General features: G+C 33.3%; 2 pseudogenes; one reads left to right on the plus strand and one right to left on the minus strand.

Moving 5' to 3' along the window:
* Positions 1 to 4,565: 4,565 nt before the first annotated feature.
* Positions 4,566 to 6,446, minus strand: LOC148573637 (uncharacterized; annotated as a pseudogene).
* A 5,142-nt stretch (positions 6,447 to 11,588) lies between these two features.
* On the plus strand, positions 11,589 to 17,710 carry LOC107627182 (uncharacterized; annotated as a pseudogene).
* The last annotated feature ends 1,813 nt before the right edge of the window (positions 17,711 to 19,523 follow it).

Here is a 19,523-nt window from a genome sequence, read left to right on the forward strand (position 1 = left end):
TATAAGGCTAGCCTTTTAGTTTTATGATGAGAAATTTTTTTTTTTAGTAGAATTTATGATGAGAATTTTATTACATATATTAATTCATTCATTCCCCCTAAGCGATTGCGTACATGATACATGATCAGCCTCTTACAACTTATGGTATAGTATGCATAATTCGTCAATTTATTTTATCTTAAAAAGTGTCATGACTATTGAAAGAAGGAATGTCAAGGAATGTGAAGGAACTTCTATGAAAAGAAGGAACAAAATTATTATGAAAAGAAAGGGTTTGGATCCTTTAAATTTTGAATTTCACATTAAGAGATAAAGTGTGATTTCTTATCATTTATTTTATAGGTAGGACCAAGAGACAATATGAGAGAGAAAATTCAAAATAAAAATTCAAAATTTAGAGAATTCAAATTCGAAAAGAAGGAATGTAAGGGAACTTCTAGTTCTACACTCAATGCCTCATTATTTATTTTCCTTCATTCATAAGAGGACTTAGGATTAGTATAGATTGATTTTTGAAAAAATATTTATTTTTTTAAAAAGATTGTTTTAATAAATAAAAATTATTTTTTTATTTAAATACACTTCTTAAAAGAAATTTTTATATATTAAAAATATTTTTGTTTCTTTTTTTTAAGTAGAATATTATTGACTTTTTAAAAAAAATTAATTTTTTTAGTAAAAATATTTTTTTTAAAATATGTATTCAGAAAAATATGACTACCCAACTAACTCTATTATATCCCGTTGTTTCTTTTTTCTTCAGTGTTAAATATGTCAAAAAATTGGTATTTTGTATTCACTTATTTTTTAATTTCTCTTTATCAAAAAATAAATTATGATAACAGGTCCCGTGAAAGAACAATTTCTTTTTTTCTCTGAATAACAAAAGATGTAGTTACACTGGGTCAAATTGAACACCTTAGTTATATAAGCCCTTATGTTGTGATAATAATTAATCCAATTTAAAACCCTCATGCCCAGAAAAATTATGATTATTTAGCAAATTATTTGCTAGCATGATAATTTTGACATGTTATACCATACATAGAAATAATTTTTCAAAAGAAAATCATGATTAGTGCAAGTATGAATTGATGTTGATATCGTTTCAAATTGTTGATTAAATTATTATTGCTTGTCCTTTTCTCTTTTCTCTTTATTTTATAAGTATGTATTTTTTACTCTCTTTTACTGGCATGATCCACTACAAGAAAACGAGCTTTTTGCTACGCTTTTAAAGCGTGGCGAAAAGTCCTTAAAAGCGTGCCGATAGCTTTTCACTACACTTTTTGAGCTACCGGCACGCTTTTGAAAGGGTCACAACTGCAAGGGTGCCGGTTGCTCTATCGCCACGCTTTTCGTGACCTATTGGCACGCTTTTTTTCTTGCCACGCTTTTAAAGACCGCCACGCTTTAAAAGCGTGGCCATATGTGTGAACTATTGCTACGCTTTTAAAGTGTGCCAATAGCAAGATATGGCTACGCTTTTAAAGTGTGCCAATAGCATGCCATATAGCTACGCTTTAAAAGCGTGCCAATAGCAAGACATATGGCTACGATTTAAAAGCGTGCCAATAGGTGTGAGATACAGCTACGCTTTTAAAGCGTGCCAATAGCAAGACATATGGTTACGCTTTATAAGCGTGCCAATAGGTGTGAGATACAGCTACGCTTCTGAAGCGTGGCTGTTCATGTTCACTGCAACGTATATCGCCACGCTTCCAAAGCGTGGCAACAAGTAGAGATATGGGTACGCTTTAGAAGCGTGCCAATAGGTTCTGAACTGAATTACAGCGACGCTTATAAAGCGTGGCTATTGATTGCTGTTGTACAATATGGCCACCCTTTTAAAGCGTGGCTGTAAAATAGTTCAGTACCTATTGGCACTACTTTTTTTATAAACCTTACAAAATCATAGATAATTTCAAAATTTAAAAGATGACTACTAATTTTAAATCAACAAATCCTTGCTTCATAAACTTGTCACAGAAAAAGTGTTTGATCACATGTTAGTTATACTCTAACAAAATACCAAAAATCAAAGTCTCATCCACTAGCAGTTTCCTAATACATGTATTACAATTCCAACATGGGTTACATTATCTACTTCCTTTACACTTCATTACAAAATATAAAACTTCATGATTACTGATCACCATTGTGAGCAAAACTGTTTTCAGCACTTCCCTGCATAATTTTAAATATTGTTGTGTTAGTGCATCTTATACCAAACCAAAAAATGGAGACATATATTATCAACAAATGAATGTTATAGTTGTACAATAATTGTAACCAGCAAAGGCTTTTCTTTCATTGAAAGCCAGTATACTTTTTTTGTTCTTAAAGTTTTCAAAAAAGGGAAAAAGGGTACTGCTATAGCTAGGAAGCTAACAATCAAACTGCCCCCCTCCCCTCCTTTTTTTTTTCTACATCAGTCACATGTTTCTCAACAATGGCATGTATCACCCTAACTCCTAATATATTTCACAACCAAATTAACCATTCTTGTAGCCCTATACTGCACCTGCAGTCACATGCATGCACAATTTATACTAGCAACTGGAAAATCAATACAAATTGCATATGGATCAATTCTATAACCGATCCCCAATAAATAAATCAAGCAAAATGAGATATACCATGAGAGCCATTAATTCCTTCTGGAGTCTGCAAAAATCAAAACAAACAAAAATATTAAAATTCAATTATGGTTTCTTTTCTTTTCCTTTTTCCAATTAGATTAGGAAAAAGTGCAAATCTTCAAAGATTTCTCGTGTTTTCGAAAATTGAGATTCAATGCCACACTAGATACAAAACAAAACACTACTAAAAAGTCAACAACTTTGAATTCAGATTCCAATTCAACACCATTAGCACCATTTAGAATCTTTTATCTCACTATCAAATGTCCAAAATCAACAACAACAATAAGTCAACTACTTTAAATGGAAATATATCGAATATCCAAAGATAGTGACTTACATCTTTGGGTGGAATATGAGTTGATTCGGAGGAGCGAGGAGTATTTCTCGGTCTGCTACTTGAGGCATCCAAAGGAGAATTTTGGGCAGCTTGCACTAAGGCTGCTACCTCTTCCTCACTCATTCCAGGGTTGACTTGGTGCACCAATACCTTTAATAAACTACATACACCGTCCATCTTCTTCTCTAATGATTCAACCTTGTTGTTGTATTCAACCTTGACTTGTCGAATCTCCTCATCCTTTTTAAGAGAGCTTTTTGTAATCGAAGCCCCAAAACAACGAACTCGACCTGGTTGGTCCTTTCCTAACACTCCTACAAATGCATCCTCATCATTTTCCCCTGCCTCTATGCGGGTTTGAAGTTCAGCCTGCCGCATTAATTTAGCATACAAACAATATTAATAGAAATCACTATAGAAATCACTATAGAATTAATATTGTACATTTCCAAATACAAATACAAACAAATCACAATTGTGCTTTGCGTTTTAGCATCAATTTCTTTTCCTTTTTTACTTGTGCGAGTTGCTATGAAAACTTCAACTCTTGATGGTTCTTCACTGTTCTCTTTAGAGTCGCGCTAGAGTACATATAGAAAAATTTACATGAAGCATGCTAACTAGAAAACTACAACATGAATATAAATGAGAAATCACAAAAAAATAAGTTATATTACCAGCTGCTTGCGCACTATTCCAAAATTTGTGGAACCCATCCGGTGAGAACATGTTTGCTTTGACCTATTTTCAGCATTCTTAGTAGACACAGCCTAAATATAAACATGAAAAAGAGATGTTATTATTCTTAATAAACATTTTTTCTTGTTTTTTCAAAATCACACTACCTTTTTCCAAAACACCAAGTTTAATCACATAAAGAACTAAAAGACAATATTACCTTAACAGTCGGAAGACTCCAATACCGAATTAGTTTGCGAAATTGAACCTCAGGAATCTCTAACGGTCGGTTCTTTATCATTTCTTTGTATTTCTGATTTTTCATCTAACATGAACAAATCTCCCATTTTTTCACCCAAAGGACATCCTTTGCTTGGAAACAAACTCGGAGTTCGTAGCTCATCTGAAACACACTCATCATTGTTTCGAGGGACTCTGTTGAATCTTGTCTGGACATCTTCATGCAAATATCTTGAGCAAAAATTAATACACTCATTCGCCAAATATCCTTCAGCAATGGATCCTTCTGGATGACTTCTGTTACGAACATATGATTTTAGTGTGCACATATATCGTTCAACAGGGTACATCCAATGATATTGAACTGGACCTCCTAACCTCACTTCATTTGCCAAATGGATAGGCAAGTGCACCATTATGTCAAAAAAGCTTGGAGGAAAAATCCTCTCCAATTGGCATAATGTCTCAGCAATCTCTGCTTCTAAGTTAATTACCTCATCTATGCTAATTACCTTCTGACATATCCGGCGAAAAAATGAACATAATCGAACTAAAGCGATGACAACATGGTCAGGAAGTATGCTCTTGATCGGTACTTGCAACAAGTAATGTAACATGAAATGAGCATCATGGGTCTTGTAACCAAAAATCTTCTTTTCCGTTTGCTACACACATCGAGCGATATTGGAAGCGCTGCCGTCTGGTAATTTTGCCCCTTTTAACACACTACAAAAGATTGTTTTCTCTGCTGCAGTTATTGAGAAGCATGCCTTTGCTAACTTAGTTCTTTTACCATCATTCGTATCTCTTGGTTGAAGGTTTTTCCTGATACCCATGTCTTTAAGGTCAAAACACGCAGCTGCATGATCTTTTGTCTTTCCAAAAATATCCAAAAGCGTTCCAATTATGCTATCAACTATATTCTTCTCTATGTGCATGACATCAAGGTTGTGTCTGAACATGTTGAACTTCCAATATGGTAAATCAAAAAAGATTGATCGCTTTTTCCAATTTGAAATGCCATTCTTTGCTTTCCTTTGCTTCTTCCCAAAAGAATTATCTACCCCTTGCAATATATGAAATACAGTTGTTCCATCTAACAACTGTGGTGGAGACCTAAGTTCAGTTTTTCCATTGAAAGATCTTTTATTATGTCTCCATGGATGGTTCATGGGTAAAAACCTTCGATAATCCATATAAACAGTCTTGTGGCTATGTTTCAGATATATAGAAGAAGTCTCATCATTACAACATGGACAAGCCAATTTTCCCTTTGTACTCCACCCAGATAACATAGCATACGCAGGGAAGTCGTTAATTGTCCATAAAAGACATGCTCTCATGTTGAATGTTTTGTTCTCTTTGGAATCATATGTTTCGACACCTAACTCCCACAATTCTTTTAATTCTTCAATTAGTGGTTGAAGAAAGACATCAATATCATTTCCAGGTGATTGTGGGCCAGGAATGAGTAAAGAGAGCATAAAATAATCAGGCTTCATGCTCATCTAAGGGGGTAGATTATACACCATCAGAACAACAGGCCATGTACTATGTGTACTACTAAAAGTTCGAAACGGATTGAATCCGTCGCTTGCTAAGCCAAGTCTCACATTACGAGGCTCCTTTGCAAAATCTTCATGTCGACTGTCAAATGCTTTCCAAGATTCACCATCGGCAGGATGCCTTAACGACCCATCTTTAACACATTCATTATGATGCCAAGACATAGCTTCAACCGTCCTTGTGCACATAAAAAGCCTTTGAAGTCTGGGAATCAGGGGGAAATGCCTTAGAGTTTTTGTAGCAACTTTACGAGGCTTTTTAGATGAGGTAGCATCGTCCTCTTCTACATGATGCTCAATATAACGGGATGTTCCACAGACATGGCAAGATGAGTTATTCTCATACCCGTTCCGATACAACATGCAATCATTGGGACATGCATCGATCTTTTGGTAGTCAAGACCCAAATTCTTCACCATATTCTTCGTTTTATCAAAAGAAGTAGGAATATTCAAATGTGGCATTCCTTCTTTCAATAATTCTAAGAGAGAAGTGAACGACGCATTACTCCAACCGTGCAAGCATTTTAACAAGTAAAGACGGATGGTAAAGGATAATCTTGTGAATCCTTTACATCCAGGGTATAGTTCTTGGCTTGCCTCGTCTACCAATTTATAAAATTCGTTTGCACCTTCGTTAGGCCCCATGTTATGTCCATCAACTTGTGTAGTATCTCTGAATCTATCACGTAACAACTCATCAATATTATCATTGCAGTTATATTCCTCATCGGTGTCACTGTCAACATCCATAGCAACAAGTGATTCCCCATGATTAAACCACCGCCTATAACCTTTTACGAATCCATCGCATATTAGATGGTCATACACGACATCTCTCCTTAACCAAAGTCTATTACAACACTTTGCACATGGGCATTGAATTTCTTCCCCTTGAGGAATTCCCGGTGATGAAAAAGCAAAGTGTAAAAACTTTTCTACACCGAGTTGATATTCTTTTTCATGACGTGGTGTATCCATCCAATCCTTGGACACATCCATCGAAAACCTATATATTTCAAATAGATAGCTAAGTTTCTAGTTTGAAGTCTTTACTGCTAGTCTCACTAACTGTGAGTCTAGCTTCCTAATTAACTAAGAGACAAAATTTTCCAAGTCTCTAAAATACTTTGAAGGCATTGGACATAAAATAGCGAAGAAAATTAAATTTTAGCAATTCTTAAAGAATGTCATGAAGTGAGTGCCTCAGGAAAGCACTTAAGTTGTCCACATAACATTAATAACAAATTAAGAGATGTATTTAAATTCGCATGAACCAACCTTAAATACTGTCGTAATCCGTACAACACCAGCACCAAAGTAGTAGTGCAGCAGAAGCAGAATTAGAAAGGTAGCAGCGGCAGCGAATAGCGGTTCAGCAACAGATAATCAGCACCACAGCAACATCAAAGCAATACCACAGGAGCAGCAGAATAAAAGAAGTGGTAGTAGTGGTGGATAGATAATTATCAAAAGCCTGTTGGAAAGCATAAAATTAAAATGCTCTTGAGAATTAAATTTCTTTCTTACTTTAAAACATAAAAAAAACCATAGAAAATTGAAAAATGGGGGAATTTAGAAAGTAGGAATCGAAGAAGTGGCTGGAGAAAACCCCAAAAGGGCAGGTAAATCCTTGGCAACTTTGGAGCATTAGTCTAACTGCTCAGCATGAACTACTTGAAAATTACATTTGAAATTAAAATAGCATCCATTTACATATATTTAGCACAAATTGTGGGCCATAATCCATTAAAAAAATGCCATATTTATATATATTAATCCAATATATAGCTTGGTCCAGACCTAGGAACTACTATATGAAATATAAATTATATGCACTATAAAAGGAAAAAGGATTATAACCACCCCCATATATTCAATTCAGCCTCAGCATCCTTCAATTCTATATATATATCCTTCAATTCTATATATATATATATATATATATATATATATATATATATATATATATATATATATATATATCTACTATTTGAAGATATTATTTGTAGCAACCAACCAGCAATTAACAAATTTCTTGATTATTTTTCACTGTTATATAAACTGTTTTATGAATTACTAGTACTATTTCAATTTTCACTTAAAACTGGCAAGTATGTCTCAACTTTAATTTCTCTGAGATTAAAGTATATCTAGGCTGTGATTTTTCAATAATCTAATTTTAGGTCTCCTGATAAGTATACTTTAAATACAATCATTCTCAAGCCATAAGGTAATCATAATAATAATAAACTTCTACCTAAGAATAACTGTATTAATTAAAGATTACTCCATCAAATACAAACAGCAAAGCATGAAAAATTATGCAACTCTCTTTTTCTGACCACAGCAATCACCTTGGAAAGACATGAGCAAGCAACTCAGAATCAGAGCGTTAAACCTGTAGTGCTCTTTCTTCACTTTCTTCTACATTCTACAGTGTAAAAAAGATTTCCAAGTAGTATTCAGAAAATACAGAATGAAAAGAATAAGAACTCCACAACCCAAACTATCATATATAATGTCGGTGGCATATGGCAAGAAACTGTTAAAAATAGTTGAAAGTTTAAGAAACCAAAGTATAAACAAAGCAGTACCATAGGAGCAGCAGAATAAAAGAATTGAAAATAATTTCATACCCTTAGCTACAGATCCATTTTTATCCATTTCAAACATACAACAACAGATCATATTTATATTTTTGTTAAGAGTTTTCATTCATCAACATTTAAAAAAAAACTAACTATATATATTTTTTATATATTTTATACACTAGCATAACAACAACTCAATGAAAGCAACAAAAGAAAACTGCTTAGACAGAAGGCAACTAGAGTTGTTAGTTAGCTAAATACCTAAATATTTTGTGTTTATTTAATTAATTAATTAATTAATTATACTATTCAGTCACGCTTAAACAGATCCCACAAGCTTTTCCATGCATGAACAGAAAAAGAGTCCTTAGCTTGTTATATTGTAATGTATATGTAAAATATAAATATGAACTTGGATAGAGAAACAAGAATTCAGAATTGTGAACATGCATAAACCAGAGAGAAATATCAAAGAGGCATATCAGAGAGCACTCATTAATACTGATAATAACAAATAGCATAAACCAGGCGAACCAAATGCACCAATTCACAAAATTCAATATTAAAAGCACAAACAGTGGCAATCGGCAAGAATTAGTATCCAAATCTAGTAATAATAATCCAATAATTCAAGACAAATACACCAGTAGCATCAATTCCCAAAGCCTTTACGAAATTCAAAAAACAGGGAAGGAGGAAGAAAAAAGAGGTAATACCATCAGCAGACATAGCAAAAATTAACAAGTTTCTTGGAGTCTTGTGGTGCAAATGGTAGAGCTTTGAAGAAATTGAATTTGTGAGATTGCTCCCTGAATTTGAGAAACAAAAATTTGTTACTATTTATCCAAAGTAAATTACATCATATCAGCATGAAAGCCTTATGCATGGCACATATACTAAATCCTATAGGAAGGAAATAGATTAACCTATGAGATAGAAATAAAATAAAGATAAGAGAATTCAGAGAAGTGTGTTTATAAGGAAAAAAATCTTAAACCAAGGATTGAATTTTGGAAGTTAATTTTTACCTTGTAGGTACGGTTTGGAAGACAGTCGCAGGATACAATTGAATCTGCAGTTTGAACAACACACAATTTCAGGGTAAATCATACAAGAGTATGAAAAATTGTCGTGCATATACAGACGTGAATAAACTAATATTCAGATGTCGAACATAAAATTTGCACCCCAATAATGTAAGATAAGAAATTCTCAGTTGAAGTTCAATCTAGACTAGGAAATATGCAGCTACCTGAATATTTACAATGAGAATAGAAGGAACATCCCCAGGTATGCTGATAGAAGGAACTCCTAAACAGCGCGCAATATGTTCAGTTTTTAGCTGAGATAGAAAGAGGTCTGCTCCAAGGGAATAGAAAGCAGCATTGGTTGGCGCAAATTCTTTCTTCTTGTCCCTGCCAACCAAGTCCAAGCAACAATGAATTCTAGCACTATCAATAATGAAAAATTTTGTTTTTGTCATGATATCCTCAACATGAGGGTGATTATAACCCAAAGGTTAATCATTAATCCCCCCAAAATGGTGTGTATACAAAAACAAGTATTTTGTACCAACCTAAAGTAGTTTTTCCCTCTGACTTTGAATGAACTTGGCTCAATTAAAGACTAAGAACCAGGGCTTTGTTTCTCTTATCCAACAAAATGGAATTGACAAACCTGCTATTGGCTTTAGTTTAGGTGCCTTGGGTGAAACTGAAACAAATGAGACCAGAGTGAGAAACAAGAAAAACTACCAAAAAACAAGGGTAGTAAACATCCGAAAACTAAAAGCAAATAAACTTGGAAACTAAATTTTTATGTTCATTTATTTTAACTTCTTGTCTTAACAGCTGGGAAATAAAAGAAGCTCAATCATTCACAAGAAACACCATTTTCGCACCCATTCTAACTCTTCTACTGACATAAAATAGAAAAATAAACAAAATTAGGAACAAAATAGCTTCCCCTGCAGAAATAAAATATAAATCAGCTCTACAACCAACCCTGATTCCAATGCAGAATTTTAAAATCCTTTGGCTGATCTTGATCTTGGTTGCTTATGCACAAAAAATTATAAGTGACCTTTAATTTTCTGCTACTGTTGCTAGGTTTCTAATGCTAGAAGGAGAGTAAGCCACAGTATATTGCATTCTGAGGCAAAGAGGTCTTTTGAACACTTACTTCACATTATATAAGCCCATCCGCACTTGATTCCCTTTCTTAAGCATAACAAATTGTTCCCAACTTTAAAACAAACTCAAATTTTATGTGTTATTTTCCTTTTCAAATTTCAGATGGTCTTATGTATTGGGTTTGAAACCAGTGCCCTTTCTTTTCCAAATGGTGCATTCCTGCTTCATTTCTACTAAGACTCAGTCAAATAAAGTAAAACACAATGAAAACATACGACCATGAACTCATGTTTGGTGCAGAAACCTAAACTTACACACATGAACATAGGACATGATAGCTCAAATGAACCTATAGTAACCATCACAGAAACTAATTTAAAACAACCAAAATGAAGATACAGTGAGCCAGTAGAAAATAATTATTAAGCTGTAGTAATTAATACCCAAATGAGTTAATAAAGTAGAAAAAAAATGCTCTTGACTAATAACTCTATATGCGTTCAATTCTTATTTAAAGTGACAGCAAGATAATACATCAAACACACTAAAGTTTTGGCATATAAGTAATGAAAGAATAATGCATCATAGTGAAACTAATATATATGTTTAGCTTTTGATAATGGCAAGAGCTTAGCTCTTGGGGCTGTGACACTAAGCTAGACAAGTTTAAGTAACTAAAATAAGGTAGAATCAAGAGTTAATAAGAGTTAGAAGTCTCTAAAACTCAAAATGATCATTTAGAGTTTGAACCGAATTCGACAGTATTTATTGTAGAAATGGCAATAATTTTCATAAATTTCTGCTCTCAATCTAGACATCCAAAAATAGTGAAAAATAGTTTTTATAAAACTTTGAGAAGTCTATTACATTCTTAAAATTTCAGTCAAACAACACCACCAACAAGATCAACAGGATGCACTATTTCTCTCAGAAAATGAAGCTACAACTTCAAAACATTCACCATATACATGTTTAGCTTTCAAGCTTCCCTTTCCTTTTCTGAAACTGAGATCATTTCCAAAAGGTGAAATTGCAAAGAGGAAGTTAAATGCAGTTAGATAGAAAAATAAAGTGATCAGAAGCATCATCTAATTGCCATAAGAGGGAAATATTACTACACTTGAAGCATTACACAAACATAAAACAGGGTAAATGAAACAAAATGGAGATACTTATTTACGCACCTAGGTTCTTGTCAAGGGTCTTGGTGAACTAGTTCAAAGCTGGTGGAGCCTTCAACCTCTGCTTGAGGATCCTCTTCTTCCTCTGCTCCTCTGATCCCGAACTGCTTAGGATAGTTCTCGACTAACGGGTTCCTCACCTTCTCCTGAAGAAATGCATGAGAATCAAAACAATGAACAATAAAAAAAAAAGACTGAAAACTTAGAGTCATCCTCATGAATCTGACTGCAGAAAAACAAAAGGAGGAGAAACCTACAGCCTTATTCGAAGCTGGAAATGGCGCTTTTCCACCTCGTCAGATGTTAGGGCTTCGTCGTTCTTCACGGAAGCGAAGAAGCAGGAAGCGAGCGGCAGCGCGGATGGGAGGGCTTCGTCATTCTTCACGGAAGCGAAGAACCAGGAAGCGGGCGGCAGCGCGAAAAGGAGGGCTTCGTCGTTCTTCAGGGAGGCGAAGAACCAGGAAGCGAGCGGCAGCGCGGAAGGGAGGGCTTCGTCGTTCTTCACAGAAGCGAAGAAGCAGGAAGCGAGCGGCAGCACGGAAGGGAGGGCTTCGTCGTTCTTCGTTGGAGTATTGTCATCGCGGTGAGGGCAGGGGTTAGGGCTTTTGAAGAAGGGTTAAGGCGAAAAAATTGAAGAATGGTTAGCTAGGGCTTTCGGAGGGGGAAGCGGTGAGGCACAAAGAAGGAGGAGATTGGTGGTTGCAATTGCCATTGGGGCTTTCGAAGGAGGAGTTAGGGCAGAAGGAGTTAGCTTTTTTTCTCTAAGTGTTAGAATCACGAAGAATTGATCTATCTCTAGCTATCTGGAGCGTTTTTGTTAATTCAAGCTTCTTTAATTTTTTTTTCTAAGGGAACCTTTTGGCCACGCTTTTGAAGCGTGCCAAAAGGCTTGTAGGAAACGGCTACGCTTTTAAAACGCCACAATAATAAATTTCTGTTGCTACGCTTTAAAAGCATGCCGACATCTCTCTATGGCTACGCTTTATAAGCGTGGCAGAAAAAAACGTGGTTAAATCTCACATCAACTGCCACCCTCATAAAAACGTGGCCATAGAGAGATTTCGGCACGCTTTTAAAGCGTAGCAAAAAAAAGCGTGGCAAAATCTCTATTCAAACGCCACCCACACATAAGCGTGGCCATAGCCTACTTTTGGCCACGCTTTTAAAGCGTAGCAAAAAAAAAGCGTGGCCATAGGCCTTTTCTCTTGTAGTGATCGTTAGTAGGCAAAAGATTCGATGGTCCCAAAACGTTTGGATCATTAAATGGTTCCATAACAAAACATGTATTTTAAGTTTTTTAATAACTGCTAAATAGTTCGTTTCTAATTTTAATTACAAATTAACCCCATATATTTTATTTAATTATAAAAAATATTTTTTATTTTATAAATTATAAATTATTATTTTATCATTCATCTATTATGTTTATTAATAATCAAAAACAAAAACAATGACGAATTAGATCTTCCATTGATCGTAATAACTTTTTGGTCATCCCAATCGATTAAAAGTTTATCTTTGATCCATTACATCCGTTGAGGATTTTGAAATCATGTTTCTTAAAAAATCAATCGATTGGATTAACAAAACAATCGATTGAATTTCAGGTTTCACATAACTCAATCGATTGGACTTCAGGTTACCACAAAACAATCGATTGAAAGTTGTAAGGCAGTATGGTTTTCGTAAAAATCAATCAATTCGTCATATTACCCAGTCGATTGAACGATGACTAGAATATGGGTTTTTTATAATTCAATCGATTGTTTATATTACCCAATCGATTGAAGGCCGCTATTAAAATGATATATGAAGGTTTAATCGATTGGTATGATAATACAATCGATTAAATTTTGTACGTAACTAATGGTATATTCTAATTCAATCGATTGGTATGATCATTCAATCAATTGAAATGTGATGTAAATAAGTTTTTTTCTGCATTCAATCGATTGGTAGGATAATCCAATCGATTGAATTTTGAATCGCGCCGTTCTCAATTTTCATATCGTTTTTATAAATTTTGAATCGCACCGTGACTAATGGTTTATAAATCGATTGAGTTATGGGAAACCTGAACTTCAATCGGTTGTTTTGTTAATTCAATCGATTGATTTTCTAAGAAATACGATTTCAAAATCCTCGACGGATATAATGGATCAAAGATAAACTTTTAATCGATTGGAATTGACAAAAAGTTATTATGATCAATGGAAGATCTAATTCGTTATTGTTTTTATTTTTGATTATTAATAAACATAATAAATGAATGATAAAATAATAATTTATAAAATAAAAAATAATTTCTATAATTAAATAAAATATATGGGGTTAATTTGTAATTAAAATTAGAAACGGACTATTTAGTAGTTATTGAAAAACTTAAAAAACATATTTTGTTATAGGACCATTTAATGGTCCAAACGTTTTGGAACCATCGAATTCGGTGCCTCGTTAGTATTATTGTCAAATGACTTCTAATTTACTTTATTATTATTATTAAACCATTTTTCATAGTATACATGATACTGTGTTAATATTTATATTTAAGATCGACTAACGGTCTTTTTTCAATTAAACTCTTATTCAATATAATTCAATTTTTAAATCTTATTAACAAACTACTTTTATAAATACTACACAAAAACTTGTCTTCTCAATAAAATTATTAGAATTTTTTAGGTCAATTTTATAAATTTTATACAAATTTAGTTATTTTAGTTGATAATTATATATTTCTTTAGAAAGGAATTTTATTCTAGTAATTAAATAAAATAAAAATTATTTTAAAATAAAAAATATGCAAAAGAAAAAATTATGTTGACATTGAATTTTAATTAATTAAATTTAGAAATTATTATTGAGAAGTTTTTTATTTGACTTAAATTTTTATATGTAAAAGAAATTTATTTAATTTTTTATTTGATTTATTTTACCATTTCTCAGCTCAATTAATTTCAAACTCTTTTCTTCATCATATACGTATCAACATAGTCGCTTGGTTATTATTCTTTCCATCATTTTAGTTTTCACTCCAGGGATCTTTTGTATTCCAACATACATTTTATTATTGAAGACAGATAATTGTATTAGGATAGAGATTTTATATGGGACAAATAATTCTTCTAATTGCTAAATGATTATGTGTTGGTTTTACATTATGATTACATGACAGGCAACAAGTTGTTGCAAAGGCAAAATGAAAATAGAGTCGTTTGGTTCAAATTAAAAGAAAATATGGACTTTGTCAATATTAGTAAAAGGCGAAAATATTGAAGTTTACTATTATTATTTGTTATAATTCCAAGTTCATATTGGGACAGATGATAAAGAATTATTCGATATTTCATTAACATGATCATGACATGTGCGTGTTATTAGTTGCATGTGTTACCATTATATTAACCTTGTTCAAAAGAGAATTCTAAAGAAAATATCAACTGAAATATTTTTTTTGGTCTTTTCCAATCTCTAACTTCTATATATACCTGCATCTCCTTCATTCCTCCTAACCAAATTTACTGAAATTCTCTCTATTAAAAAGTTTATTAACTGAATTGTTTTCTTTTTTTAATTAATTTATTTATTATTGTTACTTAGATTATTTTTTTTTTGCCATGGAAATGTAGGAGTATGATTAACCATCATCAAAATAATTACAAAATATACCCCTTTTTTTGGAAAAATTAATAATTAGATATTGATCCCCTTAATTTTTGTTTTTTACATTTTTTCCTTTTCCTTTTAATTTCAGATTCAGAGAAGAGAAGCATGTCTGCTAGGGCTTTTCATCCAATTTCAATCACTACCATTCTCTCATCCTCTTCCTATGCTGTATCTCTCGTTCGCTTATCCTCGCCGCCGCAACACGCCTCAGACGACGCCGCAACCTGCTTTCGCCACCACCGCGCAAGAAACTGTTTCAATGCTTGGAGGTTAGTTAATCATCATGCCTTTTCAATTCATGGATGCATTTTCTCTTCCTTTCCCTCTGTCGTCTCTCTCATCCGCTCATCTTCGCAGCGCAACCCGTATATATGATTTGGATTTCGGAGATGACAAGTCCTTAGCTAAAAATGGATTTGCATGTTAGTTTTGATATGTTCTGTCCTGTCTTATCTTGTTGATTTCATGAATTGTGGGGAGTGAGGGGCCTACATTTAGAGTTTTTTTCGCCTTTTCACTCTCTTGGATTTGATTTGCAATGATTTTGCAGGAACCGAAGTGCCGAAAATTTGTATGGTTATGCTGCAGAGGAAGCTCTTGGACAGGATGGGATTGAGCTGATTGTTGACCCCAGTGATTTTGCCTTGGCTGATGATATTGTGAACCATGTCGTAATGGGAGAGAGCTGGACTGGGCAAAACAAGATGGGAGAGCAGTTCCTGGCGGTGGCGACGAATACTCCTTTCTGTGATGATGATGGAAGTTTAGTTGGGATTTAGTGGGATCTCGAGTGATTCACGGCTCTTTGTTGAAACGAGAGTTCCGTGCTTGGCTGCAAACAATGCTGAATCAGGTTCAGGCTCTAGGCCTCTTAGAAGTAGCATTTCAAATAAACTTGGCCTTGATATTCAGTAGCCTCTCTAAACTTCTATAGCATCCAAGTTCTCAAATTTGGTTAGTGCTGTAACTTTCATGTTTCCGTAATTTATACTAGTATAGCATAGCATGTCTTGATGTTAGAACCATTAAATAGGCATCAAAGGTAAGTAAAAAAGTTAAGTCAAGAATCCGGACAGGAGAAAATAACGGTGATCGTCAAAGCGGGAGCGAAGGAAGTCATCAATCTGAGCATTTTAGTTTCTCAGAAGTTGGTTTTGTAGACCATAGAGAGGATGCTAATTCCAGTAGAGCTAGCACACCCAGAGGTGATGTGATGCAGTCCCCTTTTGGTATATTTTCTCATGGTGAGGAAAGATCCCATGGAAAAAGTTTGAAAGAATCTGCCGATAATAGTGAAGGAAAATCTATTCACAAGATTATAACGTCTAGGGCTGAAGCATGGATTCAAAAGAAAACAATGGCATGGCCATGGAAAGCAAATGATCAAGAAAGATCGGAGGCAAAGGATGTCCGTGTTGCTGTGCCTTTCTTTTCAAATGATCATCAAGAAAATCAGTTAGTTAATCAGAAGCAAGAACACCAATAAGGTTAAAGGAATCGCCCTAGTAACAATGACGCTTCAGAATCCTGGTCCTCGTCCATCAATATTAACAGCACAAGTAGTGCCAGCAGCTGTGGAAGTGCTGAAGGTTGTGCTGTCAATAATAAAGTGGATATGGACACTAGTTGCTTGGATTATGAAATTTTTTGGACACTGATGGGGATTGGGTTAGTCATTTTATTTTTCTTTAGTGACACCATAATGTTTCTTCAATTCATTGGTGGTGATGCTTGTAACTGAGTCTTTTTCAATTGGATTTGGTTATTCCCACGGCCCCCAAAAAATATATATGTAGTCTTTCTATGTAAAAAGTTTGCACCACTACTTAAAAGTTGTACAGTAGATAGTGAAACCAAAAGGGAAAGAAAAATAGTTTTCATTTGACTAGATAGATTAGAAGAAGAATGTTTGTCATCTTTATAAAAGTGTTGTTACCTTCATTTTTCATTTTTTTTTCACCGGTGGAAGCTTTCCTTACAGCATTTTCTTTTTGCAATAGCAAAGTTTGTCATATACTATCTACTATAATCATGAGTAGTATCATTATTTTTTCACTACAATTTGTTCTCAATTTTAAGAGAACATGTGATTATCTTCTACAAGGACCCACTATAAGTCCTGTTTTTTACAAACGGGATGGGAAGGTAATAGCAGACTACTATAACATAGTGATATGTGCACCCAAGAAGGCACTATACAAGTCTATACAACAGCTGAGAGCGGTGAGTTTTTACATTATTTTCAAAGCATCTGTTTGGATTTGATATGAAGCCTTGTTATTCTGAATAACTCGAGTCCAAATAACCCAATTATATTTGGTTTGGGATAAAATGTTAGTCTACATGATGTATTACTGTCACTAGCAGTGGCTAGCATTACTACATGGACTTGGCATAAAATAGTGACTATATGAATTTCCTTTCATCTATGATTCTCATACATAATAGAATGTTGATTACATTCGTTTAATGTAGATTGGTGGCAGTGGCATTCTTATATCACCCTTGACCTACATTTTTTTTATGCGGAAACGCCAAGATGGCGCTAGCTACTTTCTGAACTTGGACTGTAGCCATTATGATTAATGGATGAAACCTTTTTCATATACTATGGATGCAGAAGCGCATTGACTTTGATGAAAGCTGCAAAGTACACCCCCGTTCAGAATTAGAAACTAAAAACGCATTTCTTGATTTTCATTAATAGCAACTTCTAGATTGATATTGGTTGGAAGTTTTGTAGCGAGCAAGCCTGTATTTTCCTCCTTTTGTCTCTCTTTGGCACTTGTTAATAATATGGATAAAGAAGTGAGTTCGTTTTCTTGGTAGCCTTTGCTTTTTGTTTACTTCTTTAGTTGGAAAAAGTATAGTTGAAGTTGAAGGTTCAATTGCTATGAAATATAGCTTTGGTGTTGTATTTTTTAACTTTCTATTATATTTTTTAACAATGGCTTAAGATAGATCAATTATATCTTATAAATTCAGAATATGTTTAAACTTTGCTCTTATTCTTTTTTTGGATTAAGTTATATTGTATCTATCATACTCAGCAATAATTAGTTATGATAATATATAGGTTACTAATAACTTATATTAACTGATAAAGTAAAGGAATTAGTAATATAGAATTGTAATATGTAGAAGAAGGATAAATTAGTGTATAAACTAATGAAAAATAGCTTAGTAATTTATCTTTCAAAGAAAATAGAAAAAATATCTAATAAGATAATTCCTCACTCCCAAATATCTTCATACTCTACTTCCACCTTGCTCCTATATTTCCAAGCATTCTCTTGGATTATGAGACACAAATCGTTGTACTCCTCTAAAATCAGATCCACGACAAGTCTCATTCGTGTGGAGTCGTTAATCTGATTAGAACACCAATAATATAATTCTAATTAGAAGTGTGTTGAAAAAATTATGTTAAAAATACTTTGTTATAAATATTACCTGAATATTGAAGTCATCTTGTAGAGTACATTCTCTCATCCAACTGGTCACCCAAACTCCGCTATTATTCCTAAGATATAAAGCATTCAACAAATAGTTATTATATACATATAAGATATAAACTATTGAACTTGTTATGATATTCAAAAACAAAAAAAAATTGAGAAGACTTACGATATATTTTTTTGAGTGGGTAGGCCAAAAAGTGGAGCAATCTACAACTTTAGACTTATAATTATAAAAAATATGATCATCTAACATCGCTTCTAAATAAGTTGCCTATACAAGAGTGAATTGTACATGATTTAAATTGACTAAGAGTACTAGTTACAACAAACGGTTATTTAAATTGTAAAATTGTTAAGCGATTCTAGATGATTGAGTACTGATTTAGAACAAATAATTACCACTTTTATTGCGTTCCTTTTGCGTTGTTGATGTTTTTCAACACAAGGCAGTGAATCCAATAAGATTATGCGACGACTCGTAAAGTCAACAATAACCAAATCTATTCTTAATATATAAAAGTAGATACATAAGCATGCACCATATTACTTTTGAGACATTTCTTTCCTCCTACTAATGCCATGTCAGCAATATTGCTTACTTGGCATAACTTTTGAATCAACTACTCAATTCTTGCCAAATCAACTATTATTTCCAAATAAGCAAAAAAATAAAATATACAAATAAAAAACTAAAAAATAGAATCCCATAAATTTGTAACCTCCAAATATATTGAATTCATATTCCTATATTTATTATATCTTACCGTTATAAACAATACAATAAATTTATAACCGCAACAATTAATTTATAAATTAAAAGTTTAAAATATAAAAATTATATTTTGTTATTATAATTATGTTTATTATAATCATTTTAATTTTTGCCAATGAGTTATACCTCAAATGGCATAGTCTCCCATATTGATCGCGAGTTCGAGTCTCTGTATCTTTGGTAAAAAAAATAATCATTTTAATTTTTAGAAGTAACACTAGGTACAAAGAACTATTATTGTAGTTTTTACTT

The sequence above is a fragment of the Arachis ipaensis genome, chromosome B2 (genome assembly GCF_059453495.1).
Source record: "Arachis ipaensis isolate K30076 ecotype BB chromosome B2, ASM5945349v1, whole genome shotgun sequence".
Classification (NCBI taxonomy): domain Eukaryota; kingdom Viridiplantae; phylum Streptophyta; class Magnoliopsida; order Fabales; family Fabaceae; genus Arachis; species Arachis ipaensis.